General features: G+C 36.4%; 1 long non-coding RNA gene across 3 annotated transcripts; it reads right to left on the bottom strand.

Moving 5' to 3' along the window:
- Nucleotides 1-1363: 1363 nt before the first annotated feature.
- On the bottom strand, nt 1364-17068 carry LOC121769457. 3 transcript variants are annotated; one of them, XR_006043582.1, is made up of 26 exons: nt 16923-17068; nt 16721-16853; nt 14911-15069; nt 14592-14778; nt 14341-14455; nt 14152-14253; nt 11598-11801; nt 11192-11445; nt 10983-11100; nt 10523-10663; nt 10233-10316; nt 9469-9571; nt 9306-9393; nt 7308-8544; nt 7015-7209; nt 6136-6214; nt 5398-5778; nt 5228-5311; nt 5019-5100; nt 4740-4867; nt 4607-4672; nt 3856-4018; nt 3449-3743; nt 2693-2995; nt 1997-2096; nt 1364-1928 (listed from the first exon to the last, which is right to left on the bottom strand). It is a non-coding gene; the product is annotated as an uncharacterized LOC121769457 (long non-coding RNA). The 3 variants fall into 3 exon arrangements; XR_006043583.1 differs by lacking the exons at nt 16721-16853; nt 16923-17068 and adding an exon at nt 16020-16036; XR_006043584.1 differs by lacking the exons at nt 14152-14253; nt 14341-14455; nt 14592-14778; ... (1 more) ...; nt 16721-16853; nt 16923-17068 and adding an exon at nt 11904-12525.
- Nucleotides 17069-17478: the final 410 nt, after the last annotated feature.

Here is a 17478-nt window from a genome sequence, read left to right as displayed (position 1 = left end):
TTCAAATCGAGAAAGTTATATGCGTTTTAAAGTTATGAGATATTTTTCAAAAGTTAGTTACAACTAATTTGTTGTAAATTGACACTAATACCCTTATTGACGTTTTTTCTTGATCGTATTGACATTTCGGGGCTAATGATCTAGGCCCTTGATTTGAATATGTAATGGCTATTATTTAATTATAGTTAGCAATTAAGTATTGAGTTAGCAATATAGCACTCCCCCGGTAATGTTAGACTTGCATAGTTTGGGTGCTTGTTCATCCCTCTTGGAGTGGCATAGATAGAGTGCTCTTGATCTGTAACATTAGAGAATATGGGATATATTCCTTATCTGATATATCTATTTTCACCTTTATTTAGTTTAAACAATCTATGACAAAAAAACATTTGATGACCTTTATCTTTGTCTTTCTTTTTATATGATTTGGCTGATTAGTTTGAGCAATTTCCTAGATAATTTGTTTGAGCTACGCAAACATCTACGCTAGCTACTCTGTTTGTGTTTTCTCAAATTAGATTACTAGTAATTTGTTTGATTTGGTACCCTTAATCTCTTTCTCTACTTTCCTTGAACAATTTCAAGATCTCAGGTATCTGTATCTCCAGTTGTCGAGCAGATGCTATCCAATAATATCTTTCCATTTTCACAGCTCAACCTACATCAGTCTAGAAATGGAATAACTTCTAATCGTCAATGTGATGGGTGGAATGAAGCCCGGAGTGTAAATAATTTTGTTATGGCTGAGCTGCTCAGAACTGAGCGGTTGGGACATAGCAGCAAGTTCTACAGTGGTTATGAAGAATGCAATACGAGGTTGCCAGGTTCAGGAAATATATTCAATGGGGCTTATGGGATTTGATTTAAAGATGTATTATGTTTGACTTGTGATGTCAGTGGTGCAATACAATGATCATATTCGGCTACAATGCCGAAAGTTCACCTTTCTAACATGGAGCGTATAAAATTCAAAACAGTTCCCTTTAACACAATGGCCATGGTTAGTCGACTCATACTTTCAGGTTGGTGGACGATCAAATCTTCTCGCATGGAGTCCAGAAAGCAAACAGGTAAAAGTTTGATTCTTTCAGTTTCATGCGATGGATGCTATTTACATCTACAGTAAAAGTCAAGTCTGTATCGTTACATTCATGAGCTATGTGAAGAGGGTGGCAAAAAAGTGATTTGGTCACATTCAAGAACAACAATGTAGCAGTTTCTTGTTCAACAAAATTATTATTTAGAGAGTTTCTTGTTCAAGTTTGAAGATATAACCATCACTAAACACTTGACAAACACAAAAACCAAACAAAATAAACTATATCAATAGCCGATGAATAAAAATAAGACATGAAGTACAACATAAGTAAACAAATACTTAACAGTGCATACCCAACTTAAATACAAATTAATATGTGGGGTAGCAAGTTATCGATGTTCACCACATATAAAATATCAAGAGATCATAGAAACTATAAAAAATGTACATGGTCTTGTTCATCACATAGAAAATATCAAAAAACCATAGAAAATATAAGAAATGTACTTGGTCTTGTTCAGCCTTGTTCAGCAGCACAAATTCATTCACATACTAAAATATTAATAAGGTGTTTTAAATTAAGGAATCTTAGTTCTCCAAGCCTTAAGTATACACTAATAACCCATAAAAAAGTGTTTCTGGTGACAATCAATGGAGAAAAAACCATGCAAACACACACAAATACGATAAATTACAACCACAAAAAGAAGAATGCACGCAAACACCCACACCTCAAAACTATTCTAAACATTGCCCTCAATGTGAAGGGCAAGAAAATGTAAAGGGAGATAGAATACTTATTTTTTTGCGTAGAAAGCAAATAAGCAGTGGTGCTAGGATCACACCCCTATACCGGAACCGAGAACCAGGGCAACTCCAGGGTAAGTACCTACAAAAGTGTGTGTTCAAAGTGTACAAGCATAAAAATCCTAAGAGTATTGGTTACAGCTATAACACCTCACTGTTGAAAGGGGACATCTCAAGAACTTGATCAACACTGAAGTAAAGCTCACATCACGGGGCCGAGTTCTGCTTGTTACGCAGCCTTACACTCAACCTGGAATGAACAGCAACAGAAATTAGATGAGCAATACAAGCAAACTCAAGTTTGCAATCCAAAGCAAATATGGTCCCTGGATAGATAATCTAAATGTCGTAGACAAACACGAATGATGGAATAATATTTAAAATTTTGAGTGTATCACAACATTTCCCGAGCGGTTATCAATCGAGAGAGATGTGTATTACTGGATGGATTCCATTCATCGGTGTCAACTCCGTTTGTGATTCCTACAAAGCCGTATGGTATTTCTAATTAAAACCAATTAGTTTGGTTGATGCTAACAAGTCTTTATTCGCCTATCTTGTTTTATTTAAATAGTTATTATGAAAATCAAAACACGTTGATGGAAAGGAGATTATCACTAGCCACCAGCTGAGCTGAAATGACTGCTCTAGAAGATCACTTGCTATGGCCCAGCCGTTAAGTGATTTTCCGAGTTTGGCTAAATATTGAACCACGTAAAGGTTCCTTAATGTGATGTAAAGGCATTTTCAATCAGCACGCAAGGTATATAAAGTAGTGTTCTGACAATTCACAAGATCATTAACATTTATAACACAAGAAAGTAATAAAGCAAAGGTTATCTTTACCTTCAAGTTACATTAGCATGACTTCCTTTCAACCTTGCTACTACAAATGTGTTGCATTTCGTATAAGTTTCTCAACAGGCTCCGTGGCATAGACCTGCCATTTAAAAACATATAACTTCTTTAGCATTTGCATTGTTATATATACTATGGAAAAAAGGGTCCTTCAGAATCAACGAGATAGAGTAATCTAATTATTTGCATGGTAAACAAAATACTCCCTTGTTTGCATGGGAAGTTAGGTGATGGGGTTAGGTATTTCTTCTCTCATCTTGATTCCTTTATAAATTAGCCCCTCCCAAACTCCTACAAAACAAACAGAAACAAACAAATTCAATTATATAAATCAGCTGGTGAATAAAAATAAAGAAATGAAGCACAACATATGTAACAAATACTTAAATTGAATATTCAAAAGTATCAACTTAAATACAACCTAATATGTTGGGCAGCAATTCTAGATTAAGAATCTGACTGAGTTTGTAACCTTTTCGGCAGCTGCTATTCGAACTTGTGCTAGTGCTACATAATCTAAAGCAGACACACATATGTTTAAACATATAAAAAGGAGATTGTATCATCAAAATAACTCATTCTAATATCAAGGTTTGTCCCAGGATGCTCGGAAGACAGAATTGCATAAGTAGGATGTGCAGCATTTCTAGGTTCATGCATTTACAAATTCCACGGGTAAAAAAGTGCACAAGCAAACAATGGCATATATATAACAGGAGGGAATGAAGGAATGATGTAGTTTACAAGAGTTTGTGGACCATCGCCAATTGAAATATGAGATGAGCGAACTGAAAAATGATCACCGGAATTTTACTAATTTGATTCCTTTTAGTTTTTGGGATCCAACAGGTTCTATCTCGTTAGAGCCGATTTCCGGTGTATGGGGCATAGCACCAATTCAAGTGCTAACAAGGCCAGATGAGTAAATGCTAGCACTCATTTGGTCAGAAGTGGTGATGCAAATTGCCTGGATAATCCAGCTCCTGATGAAGCCGAGGGGCGAACTGGAAATGCATTAGGAGCTCTGGGTGGATCGATTCTGTGTGAAAAAAGAGCAATATGCGGCAAAGAAAATAATAAAATGAAATGAGATACCAATAAAGATCACAAAGACGAACTAGATAATATATTAGAATTTATCAAAGAATCACCTCATAAACTCGTTGTGAATGTGACATGTGCCTTGGCTTTGGATAAAGGGCTTCCGTTTGACCTCGAGCATAAAGGCTAGCATTAAAAAAAGTGGCACAACACTGTCTCTATGCTTTCTTCTAGTAGAAAGTAATCGATCTATTTCCCCATAAATGGGTTGGACTGCATGTAAACAAGGTTAAAATGCAATAAGGACAAAATACAAACAATATTAATTCCAAACCCATCCACAATGGACTAAATTAACACAAGACTTTACCAAAAATTTTATCGGCTATTTGCTGGTATTATTGCTTTAATAAGTAAATCTCATTCAACAGGGAAAACATCAATAGAATCCACGTTCACCACATGGAAAATACCAAGAGACCATTGAAAAAATTTAAGAAATGCACTTGGTTCACTTGGTCTTGTTCAGCAGCAGCACAAATTCATTTTCACATATTATTAAGATATTAATAGGTGTTTTATAGTAGGGAATCTTAGTTCTCCAGAAGTTAGTAAGTGACAACAACGTTCTGCAGGCCAACCCTTGATAGAAACACTAAGTCTATACTAATAACCCATAATTAAAGTGTCGGGTGACAAATTTAATCAATAGAGTGAAAACCTTGCAAGCACCCACAAATAGGATACCTTATTACAAGCACAAGAAAAAGAATGCATGCAAACACCCACACCTCAAAACGATTCTAAACATTACCCTCAATGTGAAGGACAAGAAAATGTAAAGGGAGATAGAATACTCACTTGTTTGAGTAAGAAAGCAAGTAAGGGATGGCGCCAGGATCACACCCCTATAACAGAAGCGAGAACCTGGACAACTCCGGGGTTAGTCCCTAAAAATGGGTGTGCTCAAAGTTTACTAGCAGAAAAATCCTACGTTTAGTGGTTACAACTATAACAACTCATTGTTGAAGATCAGGGGACATCTCTGGAACATGATCAATACTGAAATAGCGCTCTTAACAACGGACCGAGTTCTGCTTGCAGCGCAGCCTTGCACTCAACCTGCAATGAACAGCAGCAGAATTTAGATGAGCAGCACGAGCAAACTCAAGTTTGCAATCAAAAGCAAATTTGGTCCATCGATAGCTGATCTAACTGTCATAGACAAATACAAATGATGGAATAATATTTAAAATTTTGTGTGTATCACAACATTTCCAGAGCGGCTATCGATCGAGGAAGATGTGTATCAGTGGATGGATTCCATTCATCGGTATCATCGCTGCATGTGATTCCTGCAAAGCCGTATGGTATTTCTAATTAAAACCAATTAGTTTGGTTGATGCTAACATCTTTTATTCGCATCTCTTTTAATTTAATATAATCATGGAAATAAAGACACATTGTATGAAAGGAGATTACCATTAGTCACCCGCTAAAATGATTGCTCCAGAAGATCCTTTGCTATGGCCAAGCCCTGAAGTGACCTTCTGAGTTGGCTTGATACTGAACCACGTAAAGGTTCCTAAATGTGATGTACGGGCCTTTTCAATCAGCACACAAGAGAGTAATAAAGCAAAGGTTATCTATACCTAACAAGTTACATTAGCAAGAGTTCCTGCCAACCTTGCTACCATCTAATGTGCTGCATTTCGCATAAGTTTCTCATCGGGCTCCATGGCATAGTCCTGCTATTTAAAACACATAACTTCTTTAGTATTCGCATCGTTATATACACTTCAGAAAAAGGGTCCTTCAGAATCAACACATCGGAGATAGAGTAATAAAATTATTTACAACCACATAATCAAGCATGTACACAAACACCCTCACCCCAAATCTTAATCTTAACATTGCCCTTTATGTGAAGGAAAAAAATGTGAGGGGAAACAAAATACTCTCTTGTTTGCATGGGAAGTTAGGTATTTCTTCCCTCATCTTGCCTCCTTTAGAAGTTAGCTCCTCCTTAACTCCTACAAAACAAACACAGAAACAAACCAAATCAACCATATAAATCAGCTGATGAATAAAATAAAGAAATGAAGCACAACATATGTAACAAATACATAAAGTGCATATTCAAAAATATCAACTTAAATATAACCTAATATGCTGAACAGCAAGTTCTAGACAAGGATTCCGACAGAATTAGTAACCTTTTCGGCAGCTGCTATTCAGACTTGTGATTCATTATCTAAAGCAGACACACATATGTTTAAACATACAAAAATGAGATTGTATCATCGAAACAACACATTCTAATATCAAGGAAAAAACATATCAATCTAAAACAATATAATAAATATATTTTGCACATTAATTTTACATACCATGTAGGATTGACATCATTCCCACTTCTAGACCGAGCCCAGCTTTTGAAATTATATAGTCATCATCGGAAATATTATCCTGAGAATCAGTGCATATTTTGAGCAACTCAAGAACAATCTGCTTAAGCTCGGTTCTTTGCAAACAGTATAGAAGCAGTAATTTACCTACATAGCAATCTAATGTCCATGATGCAAAGCAATGTAGCTTTACACATGTAATTAGCTCAATAAATAACATTCAAACCTTGTTGGATGTGGATTCTACAATTGAAGTCTAGGTAAAACGCATGATCAAATTAAGAGTTGGAAAAGTCAGTAAAAGTTTTATGCTTAATCCACCATGTCTTAAAAAAGGAAAACAACATAATAAGTTGACATCAACATATTGGAGGATACCAATTACCAACTAAGATAATAGTAAAATAAATATATAGCTATAGTTTGTTATTTTGTACTCACTCCGTCCAACCATGAGCGAGGCAATTTTTTGGGCACGAGATTTAAGGAATTGATATTTAAGAGTTAAGGCGCATAGTATATATATCTTCTCTGAGATAGTATGTTACATGTGCAATGCATCACCAAAGGTTATAAAAGGCGCAGAGACATTTGACCCGGGATGCTCGGAAGACAGATTTGCATTAGTGTCAATCAGTAGCTGGCCAAAGCAAGAAGGAATGAAGGAATTATGTCATTTTCAAGAGTTTGTGGACCATCGCTAAATGCAATGTGAGATGAAGGAACTAAAAACGATCACCACAATTTTATTAATTTGATTCAATTTTGTTTTTGTTGCTCGCAGGGTTTAGTCATAGGAAAACAACAACTAATAATTAATAAATGGTATAAAAATCAAAAGAAACCATAAACTAAACAAACCTTGTACGAATCTGGGATCCAACAGGATCCATCTCGTCAGAGCCAATTTCAGGTGTGTGGGGAATAGCACCAATTCCAGTGCTAACACTCATTTGGTCAGAAGTAGAGATGCAAATTTCCAGGAAAATCCACCCACTGACGAAGCAGAGGGGCAAACTGGAAATGCATTTGAGCTCTGGATGGATCGATTCTTTCCTAGAAAACGAGCAAAATGATGCAAACAAAATGAAAAAATGAAATGAGACATAAATAAAGATCACAAAGATGAAAATAGATAATATATATCTGACCACCTGAATCAACTTAGATGTCCTAGAATTTGTCCGGAATCACCTCATAAACTCATTTTGTGAATGTGACAGGTGGCCTAGCTTAGGACAAAAGGCTCACTTGACCTTGCACATAAATGCTAGCATAAAAAAAGTGGCACAACACTGTCTCTATGCTATCTCCTAATAGAAAGTTGTTGATCTATTCCCCATCACTGGTTTGGACTGCATGTAAACAAGGTTAAAAAAGGCAACAAGGACAAAATACAAACAATATGAATTCCAAACCCATGCTCAATGGACTAAATTAACACAAGCCTTTACCAATGTTTTTATATCAGTTATTTGCTAGTATTATTGATTTAAAAAGTAAATCCCATTCAACGGAAAAAAACATCAACAGACTCCACGTTCACCACAGAGAAAATTTCAAGCGACCATAGAAAATATATGTACTTGGTCTTGTTCAGCAGCATGTCCTGTTCAGCAGCACAAATTCATTTTCACATATTAAAATATAAGTAAGTAAGGTGTTTTAAATTAGGGAATCTTAGTTCTCCAACCCTTGAGAGAACTAAGTCTACACTAATAAACCATTAAAAAGTGTTTCGGGTGACAATTAATAGAGAGAAAACCTTACATATACACACAAATAGGATAAATTACAACCCCAAAAAGAAGAATGCACGCAGACACCCACACCTCAAAACTATTCTAAACATTACCCTCAATGTGAAGGACAAAAAATGTAAAGAGGATAGAATACTTACTTGTTTGAGTAGAAAGCAATTAAGGGGTGGTGTCAGGATCACACCCCTATACCGGAAGTGAGAACCAGGGCAACTCCGGGTTAGTTCCTGCAAAAGTTTGTGCTCAAAGTGCTCTAGCATAAAAATCCTACGAGTAATGGTTACAGCTATAACACCTCACTGTTGAAGCTCAGGGGATACTCTAGAACTTATCAACACTGAAGTAGCGCTCTCAACACGGGACTGACTTCTACTTGCTACGCAGCCTTACACTCAACCAGGAATGAACAGCAGCAGAATTTCGATGAGCAGTATGAGCAAACTCAAGTTTGCAATCTAAAGCAAATTCGGTCCCTCGATAGATGATCTAACTGTCGTAGACAAACAAAAAAGCTGGAAATGATATTTAAAATTTTGAGTGCATCACAACATTTGCAGAGCGGTTATCAATCAAGGAAGATGTGTATCAGTGGATGGATTCCATTCATCGATGTCAACTCTGTTAGTGATTCCTGCAAATGAAATTAGACACAAATAAAGATCACAAAAATGAACTAGATAATATATATCTGACCACGTGAATCAACTTAGATGTTCTAAAAATTGTCAAGTATCACCTTATAAACTTGTGGTTGTGAATGTGACAGGTGCCTAGCTTAGGACAAAGGTCACATTTGACCTGCCACTTAAAGGCTAGCATTTTAAAAAGTGGCACAACACTATCTCTTATGTTTTCCCCTAATAGAAAGTTGTTGATCTATTTCCCAATCATTGGTTTGGACTGCATGTGAACAAGGTAATGCAACAAGGACAAAATAAAAAAAAACTGTGAATTCTAAACACATACACAATGGACATAATTAACACAAGCCTTTACCGAATTTTTAATAAGTTATTTGCTAGTATTATTGCTTTAATAAATAAATCTCATTCATCAATGAAAACATCACCACAAAGAATGTATCAAGACACCATCGAAAATATAAGATATGTACTTGGTCTTGTTCAGCAGCATGTCTTGTTCATTTTCACATATTAAAATATTAATAAGTTGGGTGTTTGAAATTAGGAAATCTTAGTTCTCCAACCCTTGAGAGAAACTAAGGGTACACTAATAACCCATTAAAAGTGTGTCTGGTGTCAATCAAGAGTGAAAACATTGCATGCAAGAGAAAAAACATTGCATGCAAAAACAAAGAAAAGAAGAATGCACGCATACACCCACACCTCAATGTGAAGGACTAGAAAATGTAAAAGGAGATAGAATACTCACTTGTTAGGGTCGAAAGCAAGTAAGGGGTGGTGCCAGGATCACACCCCTATACAGGAAGCGAAAACCTGGACAACTCCGGGAATAGTCCCTACAAAAGTGAGTGATCAAAGTGTACTGGCATAAGAATGCTATGAGTAGAGGTTAGTGGTTACAGCTATAACACCTCACTGAAGAAGAACAGGGGACATCTCTAGAACTTATCAACACTGAAGTAGTGCTCTCAACACGGGACTGAGTTCTACTTGCTACGCAGCCTTACACACAACCTGGAATGAACAACAGCAGAATTTAGATGTGCAATACGAGTAAACTCAAGTTTGCAATCTATAGAAAATTTGGTCCCGCGATAGTTGATCAAACTGTTGTAGACAAACTCAACTGCTGGAATAATATTTAAAATTTTGGGTGTATCACAACATTTCCAGAGCGGTAATCAAATAATTTACTGCAGGAAAATTGTTTCTAAAATCAAGCAATGTAGGAAACTTCTCCAATATGTATGTCCAAATTTTGATTTGATTTTCCTACACGAGCTTATATGATTTCTGGAGTCACCCAGCCATAGAAGTAGCAATAAGCTGGCATTGCAGAAATATTAAAATCTTGAGAATGATCAGAGGAAGTGGAGAGTTAATGTAATAAATAGAGATAGTCTTTAGTTTTCTTGGAAGTGCTTGCATATGACATCTCTAATATGATAGCATAATCCATTAGTTACCATTTCATACAAAGAAATTGACTTCAAAATTCTGAACCAGCTACTTGATGCTTAAATCAATCCAACACCATACATAAGAAAAAGAAATCATAACCTAAGAGGCACAACATGTCACAGTATATAGTACATGAAATTTTGGCTATACATCATGACAAATACAACAACAAAACCAGACTATGGATTCAATAATTTCATGCCCAGATTCATACCAGAAAGATATTCAAAAGTGAACCCAAAGATTGAATGTGACTAGGAGATAGGTCCTGAACATCCTTCAGAAACATGATCTATTCCTGGAGGCATGCACGTAAACCGGAGCATGAAATTACAATTATAACAGACCACAAGATGGCACTGGCAGATGCAAATTCAAAAATTAGTCTTGGCAAATAATATCTCACAGAATGATTTCTTTACACAACAACAGAAATTAACTTGCTTTTCTATGTGTCCTTGGGACCTTAATAGGGAGGGATTTTTAAAAATAGAAAACACTAACCTCATACAAAGCATCTTTACTAGACACTAATTGAGTGCTCATCCAGCTTCCAAGGCCCATGATTTCTTTTTTAATGCAGGTACAGCAAACCGAATGCCAAAGTAAAAAAGAAACATATCTAGGAAGTACTTGGGAAAGAGCCTGTGAAAACAATTTAACATGCCAAGATTTGACAATCAATGGGGTTTATATATCAAAGAAAAGAAATACTATTATAGCACATTTATGTACACGGCATATGACGAAAAAAAATAGGATAATAAGTATATATTAATTAAATAGATGTAAGGTAGCAAGAAGTGGATTAGAAAAAGTAGGAAATCACCAGGCACAGTATAATACCCAAAAATATATGTGATAGATTTATGAAGCTGCAAAAGGCAGCAGAAATTGAATCAAATAAGTAGAAAAATATATTCGCTACAACCAAGAAGAAGAAGATTAAGCAAAGCAGGCTCACCATTTCCCCCGGCTTCTTATAAGTTAAGAACTAAGTCTCCCCCTACCGCCATACGACTTGCCCCCACCGGGCCGCCGTCCCCAGATCTTGCTCTTCCACCTGCGCGGCGCGTTTTAAACTACGCTAATATAAACAAGCATAAATGTAAAAATTGGTTTCCATAACAAATTCTAGTCTATTTATGCACTAGGCAGTTTCACTGAAAGCACCTGAAGAAGTGATCTCCACGTAGTTGGGCCTTGGCCTTCAGATTGACTAAGAAATTCTAGTCTATTTTTGCACGAGGAACTATCACGGAAAGCACCTTAGTTGCACAAGAGCTAACATTTGCAAGAATGAATCTGAATGCTTAGCCGTTAGATCAACTAAGTGTAACACGAGCATATTTTGAATCATCTCAGTCGCCTCAAATGCAATAGATAGGCACACAGCTCTTTAATCTGACTCAAAGAAAAATTCTTTCCTGCATACAACAAGAAAAGGGTAAAAGGGTTTAGTGGAACATATAGAAAGAATCCAAGGAAATAAAAATAATAAATTATTGTATGTATTCCACTTCCTACAACTAAACAAAAATTATATCTAAATGTATGTATAAGGAGGAGAATAGCTAACCACACATCCTGATATCGTGATCGTCAGTTTTAGACAAAGCAAGATCAACTCCAATTTTATCAGGTACAGTCAAGCGTAGAGCATCAGACAGATTTTGCAGTAGTTCTTCATTGACGGCTTTAGTATGAACTGAGAGACACTTAATATCAAAGTGGCCAAAATTGGCTAGGAGCAGTAATACGCTACCCTCCATTCCATTGTATACTGTACGAGGAACAAGTTAGAAAATTACCCACTCACATCAAACACCCCCAAAACTTAAGTCATGCTAGCCCTCGAGCAAGTTACACAATAAATCACACTCACAAGATATTGGATAATCCTCTGCTTCAAGTCACGCCAAACCATATGAATCAGTAGGGAAATTAGGCCGACCCCGAATTCACTCGCGGGTAAAACTTAAGAACAAGAATTGTACACGAACTAATTCCCTAAGAACTAGGCATCCCATGCTTCAATCTAAGTTCGAGTTGTGTCTTGGGAGTCTCAAACCATCGTCACTAATTCATAAAGAGAAGTTCTTCTAGCTATTCTTTATTTTAAGCACATAAGATCTTTCTCCCAAAATCAAGCAAAATTCATCACTCCCAAGTCAATATGATGCACAAATCAAAAGGTCTTATTCATTGGGATGTAATGGGGCTTTTGGTAGAGGTGAGATAATATTTGGTTAAGTAGCTTACCACCATTCTTAAAATACTAGCACATCCATCACAAAACCTTTCACATCTCACTCACTGCATACAAATTTCTTACAGCTCAACACCCCAAACATAAGATTTTTCGACCATCTGTCAACTTATTCTTTTGAATCATTTCTATTTTTCGCTCAATATTTTTTTCGAGCCTTGGCTTTTTTTTACTCAAGAAAGGCTGCCTTTTTATTTTTATTTTTTTTCTAGCCTTGGCTTTTTTTTAGACATGAAAGGCTGCCTTTTTTATTTTTATTTTTTTCTAGCCTTGGCTTTTTTAACTAATGAAAGGCTGCCTTTTTATCTTTTTCTAGCCTTGGCTTTTTTTTTACTCATGAAAGGCTGCCTTTTTATTCTATTTTCGTTTGAAGGGGACAGCTTTTCACTCACTTTGTATCTTATAAATAAATACCACCTAATGAATGGTACAAAACCTCCATCTTTTCTTGCCACCATAATACCCTCCCAAGAATGTGCTAGCACTTTAATTTTAGTGACTAGGGTAGAAAATATAGGCCAACAAATGGGATATAATAGGTAAGCAGATATAAGGACTTCAAAATTTTCAACAAAGAAATTAGGCTTTTGGGGCTCAAATTGGCTCACTAGGGGTTTATGCAGGGTCAGGCATGTGATAATTTGGATATGAGGTCTTTATTCCTATTGCCTAAATCATCTTTATGCACCAATATCAACAAGATTGCAACACATAAAGCTCTCATTCAGTCGATCGGCCCTATGGCTTTTTCAATTAATTTTTCAAAACCGGAATAGTTCTCTCTCCTTAGCTCAAGAAATCGGGCAACAAAGAACACTGTTATCACTTATTTGAAGCACGGGAAACCTAGGACTTCAGAAGTTAGTAAGCAACAACTAAGTTTGCAGATCAACCCTTGAGAAAAACGAAGTCTACACTAATAACCCCTTTAGAAGTTAGCTCCTCCTCAACTCCTACACAACAAACACAAAACAAATAAAATCAATTATATAAAGCAGCTGATAAATAAAAATAAAGAAATGAAGCACAACATAAGTAACAAATACTTAAAGTGCATATTCAAAAGTATCCACTTAAATACAACTTAATATGTTGGACAGCAAGTTCTAGATAAAGAATCCGATAGAATTTGTAACCTTTTCGGCTGCTGCTATTCATACTTGTGCTTCATTATCTAACGCAGGCACACATATTGTAGAAATATTAAAAAATGAGGTTTTATCATCAAAACAACTCATTCTAATATCGAGGAAGAACATATAAATCTTAACAAAACAATAAATACATTGTGCACATTAATTTTACATACAATGTAGGATTGACATCATTCCCACATCTAAACCGAGGCCAGCATATGAAATTATACAGTGCATCATTGGAGAATTAGTGCGTACTTTGAGCAAATCAAGAACAATATGCTTAAGCTCGGTTCTTTGCAAACAGTTATGAATCAAGAACAATATGCTTAAGTTAGTAATTCACCTACATAGGAATCTAATGTCCATGAATGATGCAAATGCAACTTTAGACAAGTAATTAGCTTATCACCTAACACTCGCACCATGTTAGATGTGGATTCTTCAATTGAAGTCTAGGTAAAATGCATGATCGTATCAAGAGTTGGAAAAGTCAACATTCTAAATGTTTTATGCTCAATCCACCATGTCATTTTAGAAAAAGGAATACCACATAATAAGCTGACATCAACATATTGGAGGATAACAACTAAGGTAATACTCAAATAAACTTATAGCTATAGTTTGTAATTTTTTACTCCCTCCTTCCAACCATAAGCGAGGCACTTTTTAAAGCACGAGTTTTAAGAAATTGATATTTAAATAGTAAGGGCTCATAGTATATATACCTTCTCTGAGATAGTATGGTACATAAATGGCTCACAGACATTAGTCCCAAGATGCTAGGAAGACAGAGTTGCATTAGTAGGATATGCAGCATTTCCAGTTTCCTGCATTGATAAAGTGCATTAATAGAGTGCACAGGTAAAAAATTGCACAAGCAAACAATGGTTGATATGCAAACAGATTGTACTCACTTTTGCATAACTGGAAGGTTCCATCAGTAGCTAGCCAAAGCAAGAGAGAATGAAGGAATGATGTCGTTTTCAAGAGTTTGTGGACCATCGCCAATTGAAATGTGAGATGAAGGAACTGAAAACGATCACCATAATTTTACTAATTTGATTCATTTTTGTTTTTAGTTGCCCGCAAGGTTTACTGATAGGAAAACAAAACTAATAATTAATAAATGATATAAAAATCAAAAGAAAACATAAACTAAACAAACCTAGAAGGAATCTGGGATCCAACAGGTTCTATATCGTCAGAGCCAATTTCCGGTGTTTAGGGCATAGCACCCATTCCAATGCTAACAAGGCTAGATGAGTAAACGCTACCACTTATTCCTGACGAAGCCGGGGGGGGGGGGAATTGGAAACGCATTTGAGCTCTAGGTGGACCGATTCTCTAGAAAACTAGAAAAATACAGCAGACAAAATGACAAAATTAAATGAGATACAAATAAAGATCACAAAGATGAACTAGAGACTATACATATCTGGCCACGTGAATCAACTTAGATATCCTAGAATTTGTTAAAGAATCACCTCATAAACTCGTTGTGAATGTGAAAAGTGGCCTGGTTAGCATAAAGGGCTCATTTGACCTTGCGCATATAGGCTAGCATAAAAAAAGTGGCTCAACGCTGTCTCTATGCTTTCTCCTAACAGAAATTTGTTTATCTGTTTCCCCTTCAATGGTTTGGACTGCATGTAAACAAGGTTAATATGCAACAAGGACAAAATACAAACAATATGAATTCCAAACCCATACATACTGGACTAAATTAACATAACACTTGAACAAATTATTTATAAGTTATTTGCTAGTATTATTGCTCCAATAAGTAAATCCCACCCAACAGAAAAAACATCAATAGAACACGTTCAGCACAGATAAAATATCAAGAGACCATTATAACTCTCCACACATCTAAATCATGTGGCCATACCATCAGGATTAGGGACCCACTTAATATACGCTGGAAGGAACTTCATCATCCAGTTGGTTAAAAGTAAGTATGTTTTTCAGACATGATATGCATCAATGATTACATGACACGGAAACATGCATTGCCTATGTATTTCTTTAATCTTGATAAAGGCTTCCAAATTTATTTAAACTAAATCGTGAAACCTACCAGTGAAACAAAAGTCACAAGGTACTGCAGTCAAAAGTCAAAAGTGAAACTATAGCTATAAGGATTAACAAATTTATTTAGAAGCCGCATAGATTCATTTTAACATATTATTAAAATATTAGGTTTTTTAAATTAGGGAATCTTAGTTCTCCAGAAGTTAGTAAGTGACAACAACGTACTGCAGGCCAACCGTAATAAACGATAAAAAAAGTGTCTGGTAACAATCAATAAAGAGAAAACCTTGCATGCACACACAAATAGGATAAATTACAACCACAAAAAGAAGCATGCATCCAAACACCCACACCTCAAAACTATTCTAAACATCTATCGATGCAGGAAGATGGTGAAAAAAATCAGATTTCACCAACGAGAAGCACAGCCCATTTTCCAATCGAACAGATAGGGCTGAGAAAGAAACCAAGGCAAATTTAGCAACTAGCCAGACTCATTTGAACAAGGATTAACAAATTAGCACACAAAATCATTTACTTCTCAAAACTGGACGGACTGTACCTAGTAGTGCTACCTAGAGCCCAATTAGTAATTTCAAGCAGAAGAGGGGACCTCTTGCGGGGCATTTCGGGTTGGTTCAACAACTTTGACGCCATTCTCTTTGTGGTGACACCAAAGCACACACGCATTATCATCTTTCAAAATCTTGCAAGAACAATCCCTCCCCATGCATGCTCCAACAGTGAGTTAATTAGAATCAGAGGAACAAAGTCCCCAACACCATAATGAGTATGAAGAATGAGAGGAGAGGAGCCTTATGTATCTTGTCGCCACATTCAAGATCACTCGGTAAGAAATTCACTATATATAGAACATCCCTATCAACCTTTTTCCCATCACAATCACTCATCAGTTTCATCACATAAATTCATCTATCCCACCCACAAAAATCCATGTTTCCACACATTCAAGTTTAGAAGAAAGTGCTTCATGAGTCTAGCTAGCAAGGAAAGGAAAGTTGCATATTGTTCATTCATCAAGCTTTTTCTCATATCTAAGTAAGTTCCCTACCAAAATTCTTTGTTCAAAGCAAGCCATAATTTAGTACATATCTCTGTCCCAAAACCCAAAACACAAGCATGCTTAGTGTTTCTTCAAGATCTCCACTTTTATGCATAAATAGGAAAAACCTTAGCCCTCTTCAATCACAAATACATAAGCCACTCAATTAAGAATTTGACTAAGGAAGTAAGAAATCATACCCTGGCTGGAGTTTCTGCCCTCTGTCAGCAACAGAGGCAGCGCCGGGTCGGCGGCGGCGACAGCATCCGGCGGTGGTGGCGAAATCCGGCAAACAACGACACTTCTTGGCTCCTTTTCAACCCCTCTTAATTTCTGAAAATTGAAGCAAAGATTCAAGGTTTAGAAACTTGTTTTTACAAATTAAAAGTGAAATATACTTACCTCCCGAGCGACGACGGCGACGGCGGCCGGCGCAGCGGCGGCGGCAGCCCGACGACAGCAGCGGCAGTTTCCAGCCGGCGGCGGTGCTGGCGGAGAGGGAGACCGAAAGAGAGAGTGAGAAGAGAGGAAAGAAGGAGAGAAGGGAAGAAGGGAGAGATGGCCGGCGGCGGCTGATCGGTGCCGGCGGTGGCAGACGTTTCCGGCAGAGGCGAGAGAGAAGGGAGATTTGAGAGAGAGAGAGGCGTGGGGGGAAGGAGGCGCAAGCGAGAGTTTGAATTTGAATAGAGTAGGGTTTCATTTTTATTTCTTGGCTAAAGGATGGACTTTCAATTAATTAAGTTTTTAGTTTTATTTTTAATTATTCTTTATTATGAAATAAATTCTCTAAAATTTTAATAGTTGAGTCTAAATCTTCTTTTAAATGTTTGTGCCCTTCATAATTGGAGTAAGGTAAATTCATGGTTAAAATTTAACCTCTTGAGAGGAGTGATAAATTAACAAAAATTGTGTATACAAAACTGGATAGTTTGGGTATTTTACATTTATATTAAATTTA

Source organism: Salvia splendens, chromosome 15 (genome assembly GCF_004379255.2).
Source record: "Salvia splendens isolate huo1 chromosome 15, SspV2, whole genome shotgun sequence".
In the NCBI taxonomy this organism is placed as follows: domain Eukaryota; kingdom Viridiplantae; phylum Streptophyta; class Magnoliopsida; order Lamiales; family Lamiaceae; genus Salvia; species Salvia splendens.
The sequence above is the reverse complement of the archived record's forward strand: the minus strand, read 5'-3'. Positions and strand labels throughout refer to the sequence as shown.